Source organism: Adiantum capillus-veneris, chromosome 25, assembly GCF_014529385.1.
Source record: "Adiantum capillus-veneris isolate H3 chromosome 25, ASM1452938v2, whole genome shotgun sequence".
In the NCBI taxonomy this organism is placed as follows: Eukaryota; Viridiplantae; Streptophyta; class Polypodiopsida; order Polypodiales; family Pteridaceae; genus Adiantum; species Adiantum capillus-veneris.
In genome coordinates, this window is record NC_140955.1 from 70799665 (window position 1) to 70813412 (window position 13748).

Genomic DNA, 13748 nt, shown 5'->3' on the forward strand with positions numbered 1-13748 from the left:
AGGTGTCCTACGAAATCTTTGCAGTCTAATACTCCATATGAAGCATGGCATGATAGAAAGCCTTCTATTGAGCACATACGTGTTTTTGGCTATTTGGCATATGCTTTGGTGCCACAAACATTCAGAGCGCAGAAAATTGGATGATAAGGCTGTCAAATGTATTTTTGTTGGTTATCGTATTGAAAGCAAAGGTTACATGTTGGAAAGATTGTGCTTACTAATGGAAATGGAAATTCTTTTACACTTATTGATATATGCACTTTATGTACTTGGGATCAAGAAGAATCTTTTGTATGTATCTTCACTTGCTAGACTTGGACTTGTAGTCAAATTTGTGGATGATAGATGTACAGTTCATGATCTTAGTTTTGGTGATGAAACTGTGGCATCTAGTTTTTTGTGCCGTGGGCTGTATAAGATCACTTTGTATGACAAGTGTGGACAAAATTTTGCAAATGCAGTGCAGATTCAAGGGCTATTTCAGATGCAAAACTTTGGCATGCACGTTTTGGTTATCTGAATTTTTCCAGTTTGTTGCGTTTGCAAAAATATGATATATTTGCTTCTTTGACACCTCTTGAAGCACCTGCCAAACATGTTTGTCAAGGCTGTATTTTGGATAAGATGCAACGTTCAAAGTTTCCAAAGGATGGTTCAGTTAGGGCCACATACAGGTTGCAGCTTGTGCATAGTGATGTTTGTGGGCCCATGCAAACTCCATCCTTGGGAAATTACCTTTACTTCGTGACTTCATTGATGATTACTCCAGGAATGCATGGGTATTTCCGCAAAGTTTTTATGTGCTTCAAACAATTTCTAGCTATGGTTGAAAATGTCTCAAAATGTACTATGCATGGGCACCCTCCGTTCCGATCGAGGGGGGAGTATATGTCTCATGAATTTAATGCACTTTTGGCTAGTTATGGGATAAAACACCGATGTATAATGTCTTATACACCTCAGAAAAATGGTGTCGTTGAGAGGAAAAACAGGTCACGTATGAAAATGGCACAATGTTTGGTCAAAAGTCAAGCTTTGCCGCATTCTTTTTGGCTTGAGGCAATCATGTGTGCCACTTATGTACTAAATAGGTGTCCAGAAAAGCTTTGCAGTCTATTAATCCATATGAAGCATGGCATGATAGAAAGCCTTCTATTGAGCACATGCGTGTTTTTGGCTCTTTGGCATATGCTTTGGTGCCACAAACATGCATAGCGCAGAAAATTGGATGATAAGGCTATCAAATATATTTTTTGTTGGTTATAGTGCTGAAAGCAAAGGTTACAGGTTATATCATCCTTAAACAAAGCGTATTCTGGTTTCATGGGATGTAGTGTTTGTGGAAGATTTTGTTCAACCCTTGTTGTCATGTACTAGAGGTATGTGAAATGGCTGGTGCATACATTGCGTGACAGTAAATTGGATGCACCTTTGTCTAGTTGTACTCATTCAGGCTCTTGCCATGCATCAGATTGTTATGCTTTGACTGTGTCTAGCTTACATGATGTTGAGGAGCCTTTGTCCTTTGATGAAGCACAAAATCCAAAAAAATTGGATGGCTGCCATGCAATCAAAATATGATGCACTTATAGAAAATGGAACATATTCTTTATGTGATTTGCCACCTGGTAGAAAGGCCATTGGTACGAAGTGGGTTTACAAGTTGAAACACAAGCCGGATGGTGAGATCGATTGCCATAAGGCTCCACTTGTTCCAAAGGGTTATGCACAACAAAAAGGCATAGATTATGAAGAGACTTTTGCTCCCACTTGTCGTATGACTACTGTGCATTGGCAGCTCATTTTGGTTGGGATGTACATCAATCAGACATTGTTACTGCTTTCTTGAATGGTGACATATTTGAGGAAGTTTATGTAATGCAGCCTCGCGCTTTTGCCAAGAAAGAACAAGAGGACAAAGTGTGCAGATGTAAAAAGTTTGAATGGGTTGAAGCAATCTCCTCGTGCTTGGTATGAGAAAGCTGATACTCATTTGGTCAAACAAGGCTTTCATAACACTCCAACAGAAAGCACATTGTATGTAAAGCGCGAGGGTGATGTACTTCTCATTGTGGTTCTTTATGTAGATGATTTGTTGATCACTGGACCAAATGAGAGACATATTCCTGAATTCAAGGCTGATTTGAATGCTACTTTTAAGATGAAAGATTTGGGACTGTTGCATCATTACTTGGGTATATAGTTTAAGCAGTGTGATGGTGGTATTGCCTTGTGTCAAAAAAAGTTACATAGAGACATTGCTATGTAAGTTTGGACTTGAGGATTGCAAACCTTTTGCCACTCCTATGGAAACAAGTTTGAAGTTGCACCTACATGATGTTGGCGATCCTGCTGATGTCACTCTTTACCAAACTACTGTTGGATGCCTCATTTATGTATGCAACACGAGGCCCGATATTCAGTTTGCAGTCTCACAGGCCAACAGATTAATGCATAGCCCAGGGTCTAAGCATTGACAGGTTGTCAAGAGGATTTTTCACTACCTTAGTGGCACTTTATATCTTGGCTTGTTTTATCCCAAGGGCGAATCATTGCTGCCAGACTTACATGCTTTTTCGGACTCAGATTAGGCTGGTTGTTTTGACACGCGAGTGTCCACAAGTGGTTTTTGTTTCATGCTTGGTAGTTCATGTATATCATGGTTGAGCAAGAAGCAACCTACTGTGGGCACTTCTAGTTGTGAGGCTGAGTACAAGGCAGTCTTCACAGCTACGGTTAAGTGTGTATGGCTCAGACTCCTTATGACTGATTTGGGTGTTGGACAGGACACTGCCAATACTATCTACACTGACAATCAGAGCACATTGGCAGTTGCGAGGAACCCAGCTTTTCATGCTCGCACAAAGCACATTGAGGTGCATTACCACTATGTCAGGGGGAGGCTCTCAACACGAGAGATCAGCTTGCCTTATGTGCCAACACAGGACAACCTTGCAGATATTTTCACAAAGACATTGTCTTGTGAGAAGGTCGAAGCTTTTCGCTAAGCTTTGGGATTACCCCCCTTTGTGGACTGATCATGTCCTTAGGACATGGCACTTCCCTTTACTCATGTGCCAGCTCTTGTTCACCGCATCACTCCAGGGGCAATTTGTTACCATATACATGTGGTAGTGATGTGTGTGAACACACTAGGACTGCCAGCAAATTTTTCCCTCTTTAGGAGGTTTTTTTCCCCATGCATTGTATATACGCCCATCACTCTAGGGCTATCTATCTTTCCATTGTACTCTAAGTAATACACTCTCTATTGTGTGCCTTGAGCTTCCCTCGTCTTCTCCAAGATGTGTGCGTTTCTCTGCAACACTAATTCCAACATGTATAAAGAGAAGGCAAAAAGGGATGATCCAAGGACATGAGAATCTCTCTTTTCATGTGTGGTCGTGCCAAGTACTTTTTATCTACAAGAATAGAAGTAAAATAATCTAACATTATCATTGGTTTGGTCTACTCACACGCTACCTATTCAAAACTTTAATTTCTCCAAGACCAACAATAGTATTAGATTATTTTACTTCTAAAAAATTAGAAATAAAATAATCTAACACTATCATTAGTTTGGTGTACTAACATGGTACCTGTTCAAAAATTTAATTTCTCTTAGAAAAGTCTAGAAATAAAATAATATAACACTATCAATGGTTTAGTCTACTCACACCCTACCTTTTAAAAAAAATTAATTTTCTCTCAGATCAACAATAATGTTGGATTATCTTACTTCTAAACTTTTAATATTTCCACTGACGTGGAAATATCAAAGGCATGCAAGGGGAAGAATTAGGGTAAGCCCACACTTGTGGCACCCCATGGGAGACATCCCTTGTCTACTAGGATGAATGAGATGATGACATGGTCTAATAGAAAAAAGATGCAACCTCTCTAGACAATGGATGTAAACTACCAAGCCTATTTGAGAGGCTATCATATAATAAATCAATTGCACTTTGAGCTATCACCATTGTGTTTATAATCTACCTTCATGCTCTACACTAAGCTATAGCCGAACCCTAATTTCCATTGCTCTAACCCTAGCATCATGGTGAGCTTAAGACTTCATCCACCATAGCTTAGCTCACTAATGACGCTTAGGGTAGAGCATGCTTTCGCTCCCCAATTCTAACAAGTGGTATCAAAGCCGAAGGTTTTGTACCTAGGCTTATTTCTTTACTAATATCTGTTGCATTGATATTCTCAATAATTCCACTTCCTAATCACCAGTTGGGCATGCGCATGCTCCACTTCCTTCTGTTGATTAGGTGAGGAGGATCTCACATTTAACATTAGTCTCTTCCATTGGTTGTGTGTGCAATTTTCTTTGTTTTATTTTGTTTACTTTCAACCCATTTTGCATCAGCATTGGTCTCATCATATTGTGTATTTGCTTTTGTGCTTTATGTGTGTGTGTAGTACTCTTCACAAGCTTTCCATCAACTATCTTCTTGCTCAAATCCGGTTTAGTTAATGTACCTAGTCATTTCATCAATTTTGCTCCATTAAGTGCATTATTAGCTTATGTAATCCCTGCACTCTTTTGTGTGAGGGCATCTTAAATCATTCTTCCATTCCTCTACATCTCTTCTCTCTCTGTCTCTCTCTCTCTCTCTCTCTCTCTCTCTCTCTCTCTCTCTCTCTCCCCCCCCCCCATCCTCAGTGTCGTCAATGGTTCATCCTAACATGTTTTCTTTCTTTGTGTTGTGCAAGAGGACGTGTGTGGCGATGGACACCGTCATCCCATCTCTATGGCTTTTCTTCATAGTACAATGCACCATTTTTAAAAATGCCACATGGGCATTTTTAATAAAATTTACTAACCTATTACTAACCATCATCGTGTGTGACCCTAGTTTTTTAATAAATTTTGGTTCGTGCAATTAGACAGTACAGACGATGAGGTTTAGTAATAGGTTCAATATTGCTATGATTCCAGGCTCAAAAAATCTTCTTCACATGTACTGTCGCCATCCATATCAAACAAGTTGTCCCTCTCATAAATGTTGCTGCTAAGGGTGGGTTTAGAGAAATTGCGAGCCTTCCCACCTTTCCCAACCTTCCTTAGGAGGGGTAAGTTTTGAAGATGCTTTTCAAAGAAAATTTTTACAAAATATCAAAATATAAGGCTCTTTGATAAAAACCTAGTCTAAGGTGGTAAGTGTAAAGTTATATTTATTTGAATTTGAGTCCTAAGTCAAAGAAATAGTAACACTTCTCCTCAAAAAATTGAAAGGCACGCATAAAAATGAAGATTTGGAGCTTGCCTATTGTGAGATTCTCTCTCTGATAGTAGGGGAAGTTCAAATCCTCTAATGATGCAACATGCTTGATATCTGCAAGCTAGTTCTAGAATCTAGCAACGTCTAGGCTCCACCTTTAATGGCCTAGGCTCTAGCACATGTGCGACCACATAATGTTTTTAAATGCATTGACATCAGTGGCCACATCGGGCATCCAAATTACACGAAACTTGAACCATGGGCTCATCTCAAGTTGGTGAACACAAGAGTGGGCTCCTGAGTGCAAAAGCAGACCAAATTTTGACCAATTACATTTGGGGCACCAAAGATAAAAGCCCCAATTGGAGATCAAATATGACCCACTTGTAGATGTCATTAGGTAAATTACTTGTGTGCACGCAACACAAACACACATACACACACACACACACACACACACACAATGAGGTTGAGTAAGGGAGGGCAACTTTCACAGCTACGGTTGAGTGTGTTTGCTCGAACGTCTTATCACTAGACTGGTAATCTACCATGACATAGAAGTGTCCTTAAGGGTTTAAATTTTTCTTTGCGTTCTCCTAAAATAACCTATGTAATGTAATTGGCTTATTTAATTTGAGAGTAGCAGATATTAATGAGAGTACTTTTGAGAAATGACTTTGTGAGCATAGCGGGTGAACATAATTGAAGATAGCAACATAATCATAGCAATTAGTTACCTTGGCATGAACAATACTTTTGCAAGAGAGAGAATTTAGAGAACATGACAACAGTTGAGGACCGGATTTATGTGGAGCCGGTCCCCCCTCCAATAGGCATTTGTATTATGATTTCTCCCATTAAGAGAGACTTGTTACAATACAATCTTTGTGTTCCTTGTGACCTAGGTGATGCAATGAAGATGGAAAGCTTCATGCATCACAAACATAAAATAAACTTGAAGAAAGCTTTAACTATCCCAAGCCTCAGTCCCAAGACCTCAAACACCTTCGAAGGTGGAGAGCGCTAGTAGGGAATGAGAGTAGTGAAGAGGAAGAAGAAAAATTTCGTAGGAGAAAGAATTAGTTCCTCACTTATCATAACTCTTGTTGCTAGCATACATAATAGCATAGTAATTAAGAAGAAGGAGATCGCAAGATTAAGCATTGAAGCATGGCTCTTGGTTGGATTTGCACTCCATATCCAAGAGTGTTGGTGTAGGCTCTCAACCTCTACTTGCTTGGAGAAGGAGAGGGAGCTCTTGCAGTTTGCATAGCACACAATGAGAGTGTTTGTGAGTGTATGTGGGTGAGTATACCCCCTAAGCAACCCCCTAGCTTTCTTGGGTCGACCCCCCCTTGTAGCTCATGCTTGAAGCTCATTGGACCCCTCCAAGCCTAGCCAATCACAAGCAGGAGGCATTACAAGCAGCAAGGGTAGCCTTGAGACAAGTGTCTCCCTTTCCCCTTTGAGAGAGAGGGCTAGATAAATGCTAAATCAATTAATTAAATCTCCTAAATTACTATTGGACCCCCTGGGTGGCCAACCAATAGGCTTCAGGCACACCATGAGGGCAACATGAGGAGGAACTTGACAAGTGTCCCTTTTGCTTTCTTTGTACCATGCATGCCGTGTGTGAGTGTGTGGGTGTTCTTTCTCATCCCCCCTCATGTAGGGCTCGCCCCCTCCTTGTAGGGATTGAATCTTTGACTTTTTGACACCTCAAGCCCCTTATGCATAGGGCCAGTTCCCACCACAAGCTTGGCTCATAAGCATTTTAAGCTTGGGCTGGGTTCTCACCTCAAGTGCAACCCTAGCATCTCAAGCATGTCAAGTACCTCAAGCATCTCAATAATTAAGCACCTCAAGCATCTCAATAATTAAGCACCTCAAGCATCTCAAGCACCTCAATCATCAAGCACCTCCAGCACCTTAGTCATCAAGCATGACAAGCAGGACAAGCACCTCGAGTTGGGTCGGGTTCCAGCGCCTCAAGCTCAACCCTAGCTTACCTAAGGTCAAAGGCCTTTTACACACATTATTGGAGGTCTTCAATGAAGCTAACCCTAAGGTCCTATGCTCCATTTGTTAGCCTTTCTCTTTGATAGAGCATCTCTCATTTGGGCCCCTTTACCATTGGCCCAGTGTTGAGATAGATCTATAAGCACATGCCTATATCTTAACACTTGTTCCCGTTTATTCTCCCACATTAAGTGATCAATTTAATATGAGAAAATCATTTGGGCTGGTTACATATTAGATATTAAATTTTATGACAACCTATTATTTTGGGAAACCCTTTCTTGACAGTGTAGTTAAGAGACCACTACTTAAGGAAAAAATGAGCAACCTTCCAAATTCCTCACCACTTGGTCATGATAAGCCTCCAAAGTTGTGAAAACCCTTGCATTTTTCCAAAAAAAGCAATTGCTTGACGTCAAATGAAATTACAAACACTAGGAAGTCTTTGAGACCATGAGACATTTTTTCCAATAACTTCAATGGCTTGTTGATCATGCTATATGATTGTTTTAGCCCCACTCCTTTTCCTTTTGGAAATAAAATAAGTTACAAAATAGTCGCGCTTTTCTGATTATGTTGACCTATCATCTTGCAGGTATAAAACTAGTATTTTAAAAGCACTTTTTCATAAAACTAAATAAGAACAAAAATCTATATATTCTCTTGTAGTATCTTGTTTCCAATGATGGAAGTTTTGAAAGTGTTGTCATGAACACATAGTACCTCTACTCTTGCATGGAAGAGAACCAAATTTCAGCACTTTAGTAGATGTACTCGATGCTTTATGCAAGATTTTTTTCTGAATCATTTTCGTCCCACATCTCTTATTGTTTGGCAAAACTTGTCGACTTATCACAAGGCAAAAACAATTTCTTGTATCTCCTTAATGATATTATGGGTTTCAATTTTTTGATGTCTATATAGTTGTAATGAAAATGATCCGACTTCAGTGTGTTTTAGTTGCAACTTAGTTGTTGTAAAGTTTTAAGGATGCAACGTTGGAAATCTTGCCATCTCAAAATTGTTAATAGAACTTTGTGGATCTCGTTCACTATTTACCAACATCACGTAGATATGTCTATTGAGCTTCATATTCTCATCAAAGAGGGATGCTTTGATTTTGGAAATGGTGCATTGAAGATTGGACAATATTTACTTCTCCAATCCATGATGCAAAGTGAAAAACATTACTTGTTTGGAAGGAGTTAAAATGCAAACATCATGATCATATGTCTTTTGAGATTTAGATCCTCATTAGAGAGGGATGCTTTGACTTTGGAAAAGGTGCATTGAAGATTGGAAAATAGTTGCTTCTCCAATCCATGATGCAAATGTCAAAGATATCACTGGTCTAGAAGGAGTTAAAATGCATGGTTTTCTTAGCATCCCATTTCATGCCTTTTGTAGATTCTTGCAAGCCCTTCATGAAATTTTTTACGATTCAAATCCATATTTTCTATCGATGACAAACATGATGTGCCGCTTTCTCTTTTTCTTCTACTGCTCAATGTTTCATCATCATCCAATATTGTTGTATCCTATGGGTGGCTTCCTAAACTAGAAAATTGTAATCGAGTACTCCCTCTGGTAATGAGGCATGTAATCATGTAGTGAATTGCATTGTACATGCTATATTGAAACATTTTAGACCCCTACTGCTTTCTAGTACTTGAAGGGTTTTGGTGATGCACAATCCCTTCTTCCAAATAGTTGACACCCATATTCATGGGTTTCCATCCAAGGTGGCACTTGTTTGGAGGTTGTCGTTGGTTCACAAATTCCTCTTCCAAACCATTGATACCAACATTCATGGGGTCCCTTCTAAAGTGGAAATTGTACAAAAGGCTTCTATTAGTGCAAAATCTTCTCTTCCAAACAACTCATAAACAATACTTTCATGGGTTGCCATCCAATGTGTCATTTGTGTGGAGGCTATTGGTCATGCATAGTAACCTACCCCTAAAAGCAGACATTCTCATGCATAGGTTGCCATCCAAGGTGACAATTGTATAGAGTATGATGTTAGTACACAATCTTCTCTTGCGATATCTCCATGACCATGTTCATCTGATAAAAAATTCTTACACAATCTAATCCACACCCTATTCCTCTACGAGGAGCCAACCTTCCTATTGGAAATAGCATGCAAAGATCAAGTAGAGAGAGAGGGGGGGGGGGGGGGGGGGAGAGAGAGAAAGAGTAAATTGGTGAATGGTAGACCAATAATCTTTCTTGGCAAGACTAAATCAAGAACTATTTAAAGTTGTTGGGGAATTTTATTGAACATGCATTAAAATATTTCCTTATAAGAAGTTCTTGAAAAATGAAAATTATCCTAAACCACTACCCCCGAGTGCCTCACAAGAAGTATCATTGACACAACTTTATGTACCACTAATTGATATTGTCAACCATCCATTTGCAAAGGGTCAATTTGTGAAGAGAAGCAATGTGCTGCAGGTGAGAGCTTATACAGAGTGTCTCTTTCCAATTTGGTTCTTTAATTTTTGTGTGTATAGATAAACTAGAGTGCATCGTTAGCCGCAGAGTCCGAGGGTAAGAGAAAACAAGAACCTCTAGAAGACAAAAACTTGGGGGGCGGGGGGAGAGAGAGAGAGAGATGTATATTTTTTATTATCATCCTGGATGGACAAATATGACCTGTAGGACCAAAGGTACATGTGAGATGTACCTTCATAGTATAGTGAATTTTGGGCACATGCACCCTATCAAAGTTTGCATACTGAAGAGCTTTTTTCCAACATGATCATTCTGTTTGCTCTAAAGTTGAACGTTACAACTGCATCACCATCAACAATTAATTAGATCAACAGATTTGCCATTTTTGGCCACAATCACAAATGGAGGACAATATTGGTCATTGAATTTTGGATTATCTGCCCTCAATTGCATAAGAGCTTCTACATCACTCTTTAACTTGTGAGGAGATTCTCCCAAAACATGTGCATCCAAGCCTCTTTTTACCACATCCAGTCATTCTATTTAACAAAGTCCCAACAAAACTAACTCTTCAACACTGCATTGCAGACCCAAATCAAAGTGAAACAATCAACAGCAACAATTTCTATTGATCATGTCTTGGCTCTTAAGGTGTCTGCATGGATGCATTAAGACCTATATTGAAATCTTAGCAAGCTCTTTCAAACCAAAAGGCAGCTTTCGGTATTTGGTAATCACAAGGTGCATTCCAAGAGACTTCATTCCGGACAGAAAGCTGGTCAAGAACTTGTTGTGCTTTCAAAAGTACACCACACTTGGCGTACATGTCAACTAAAGCATTGCCAAGAACGAAATCTTTTTGTAACAGTCCCTGCCTAACAATCTCATCATGACTGTGCTTGCCCATGATAGCGTTTTGCATGATGCCACATGCCTTCAAAACACAAGCATAGGTGACCGCATCCCGAGAGAAGCCCTCACTTTGCATCCGACGAAAACATCCAAGCATTTCCTGGCCCTGATCTTGTTGGGCATATCCTGCAATCAATGCATTCCAAGAGACTGCATCCCGGACATAAAGCTTGTCAAGAACTTGTTGTACTTTGGGAAGTACACTACACTTGGCATACATGTCAACCAAAGCATTACCAAGCACGACACTTTAGTGCAACAACCCTCGACTAACAAGCTCATCATGAATTTGTTTTCCTGTGTCGACGTCTTTCAAAGTGCCACATACCTTCAAAATGCAAGCATAGGTGACTGCGACTGGAGAGAAGCCCTCGCTTCGCATCTGCTGGAAACATCCCAATGCATCTTGGCCCTGCCCCTATTGGGCATAACCTGCAATCAATGCATTCCAAGAGACCGCATCTCGATCAGGAAGCTCATCAAGAACTTGTTGAGCTTTCAAAAGTACACCACACTTGGCATACATGTCAACCAAAGCATTGCCAAGCATGACAGTTCTTTTCAACAGCCCTTGATTGGCAATCTCATCGTGAATTTGTTCGCCCATATCAATGTCTCGCATAATGCCACATGCCTTCAAAATGCAAGCATAGGTGGCTGCATCTGGAGAGAAACCCTCACTTTGCATACAATGGAAACAATTCAAAGCTTCTTGGCCCTGGCCTTGTTGGGCATATCCTGCAATTAATGCAGTCCCAGAGATGACATCTCAATTGGGAAGCTCGTCCAAAACTTGTTGTGCTTTCCAAAGTACACCCCAATTAGCATACATGTATACCGACGCATTGCCAAGCACGACATTCTTCTCAAACAACCTCTGACTAACAATCTCATCATGAATTTGTTTGCCCAGATCAACGTCTTGAATAATACCGCATGCCTTCAAGGCACAAGCATAGGTGACCGCATCCAGAGAGAGACCCTCGCTTGGCAAGCGATGAAAACAGCCCAGAGCTTCGTGACCCTACCCATTGTCGCGCATATCCTGCAATAACCTTGACAAGTGCACCGCACTTAACATACATACTGACCAACAAGCTCTATAAGCATGTGTCCTTCTCAAGTAATCCACTAGTGCAAATCTTTGCATGTACCTTATTGCCTTGGGACAAATCCTTCTTCTTAGCATAGGCTTTTAATGACGTCATCCAAGGTAGTCTCATTATTTTCGAGTGTGTGTCATTGTCTTCCGCTCCATACTTCACTTATGTGATTTTGTGAGGGGATTGAGAGATTCTCAATGAATGCGAAATGAGTGTGACTATGGGAAACTCCGAACTAAGATCGAATTGCTGTTGAGAGTTGGCACTTGGTAGCTTTTGATGGCGTAGTTTTTTTTAGAGGTTTTGAGCACTGGAGTTTTTTTTTTAAAAGAGGAGCTATGTGGGCTATTGGAGGTGGGGTGGCCAAGACAAAGGTTGAAACTGCACACCAAAGCTTTAGTATGGAAGAGCTAAGAGGCTCTTTTGTAGTGATAGGGGACAAAGATGAGTGTGGTAGGCGCATAGGATATCCTGCAAAACTAGATATGTTTGAATTATAGACGATAGCTTCATTAACAAATTGTTGAGTCCTTTGACTTGCATCAGTCTAGAAACTATGACCTGATTCCACTTGCATCAGTCTAGCAACTATGACCTGGCTGCTTTCAAGCACCATTCTTAATCCTCATGCATTCAAATTTTTGTGTCATCCCTGAGATGCTAGCATCTGCATAAGGGTCACTCATTAACACATGCTGCAACAACTTTTTGTGATTTCATAAAAGGGAACCACATTTGGCATACATACCAATGAAGAGAGTGCCAAGCATGACTTCTCTTTTCAATAGCCTCTAACATTGCTCTTGTTGCACACATCCCGCAATTTGCCCCGCTCTTGTTGCACATATCTCACGACTAGTGCATTTCAATGCCTTGTATCCTAGAGCTTTTTGGACCTGCTCTTGTTGCGTACATCTTCCAATTAATACATTCCAAGAGGCAACAGAAAGCTCCTCAAGCACTTTTTCTGCTTTCTCAAATGCACCACATTTGGCATACATACCAATGAAGAGAGTGCCAAGCATGACTTCTCTTTTCAATGGCCTCTAACATTGCTCTTGTTGCACACATCCCACAATTTGCCCCGCTCCTGTTGCACATATCTCACGACTAGTGCATTTCAATGCCTTGTATCCTAGAGCTTTTTGGACCTGCTCTTGTTGCTTACATCTTCCAATTAATGCATTCCAAGAGGCAACAGAAATCTCCACAAGCACTTTTTCTGCTTTCTCAAATGCACCACATTTGGCATACATATTGACCAAGATTGTGCCAAGCATGACATCTTTTTTCAAGAACCTTTGACTAACAATATAATCGTGAAGTTTTGTGCCCATATCAACATCTTGCGTAGAGCCACATGTCTTCAAGATGAATGTGTAGGCGGTTTCATTTCCTAGAAATAGACTGGAGCTTTCTCTTGTGGCAAATCCTGCAATCAGTGCATTGCAAGAGTCCACACTCTGGATAGGAAACTGAAAACATCCTACAGCTTTTTGGCCCTGCTCCTGTTGTGTGTATCCCACAACCAATGCATTCCAAGAGTATACACTCCGAATAGGAAGCTCCTCGACCACTCGTAGAGAGCCACATGCCTTCAAGATGTAAGCATAGCCTTCAAGACAAAAGTATAGGTGATTGAATTTCAAAATCTCCATAGACTTGATCTTCTACTGCATGAAAGAGACAATTCCCATCTTTAGCCATCCGTTGCACCCCCACACCTTTTTGAGCGTCTAGTTTCAACTTCAAACTCTCTCTCTCTCTCTCTCTCTCTCTCTCTCTCTCTCTCTCTCTCTCTCTCTCTCTCTCTCTCTCTCTCTCTCTCTCTCTCTCTCTCTCTCTCTCTCTCTCTCTCTCTCTCTCTCTCTCTCTCTCTCTCTCTCTCTCTCTCTCTCTCTCTCTCTCTCTCTCTCTCTCTCTCTCTCTCTCTCCTCATTTTCTTATGGGCCCATTGCAACCTTGGAGATGAATATCTTTGATGATTTTACACTCCTCCACCATTGCAAGAGGATCCACTTGC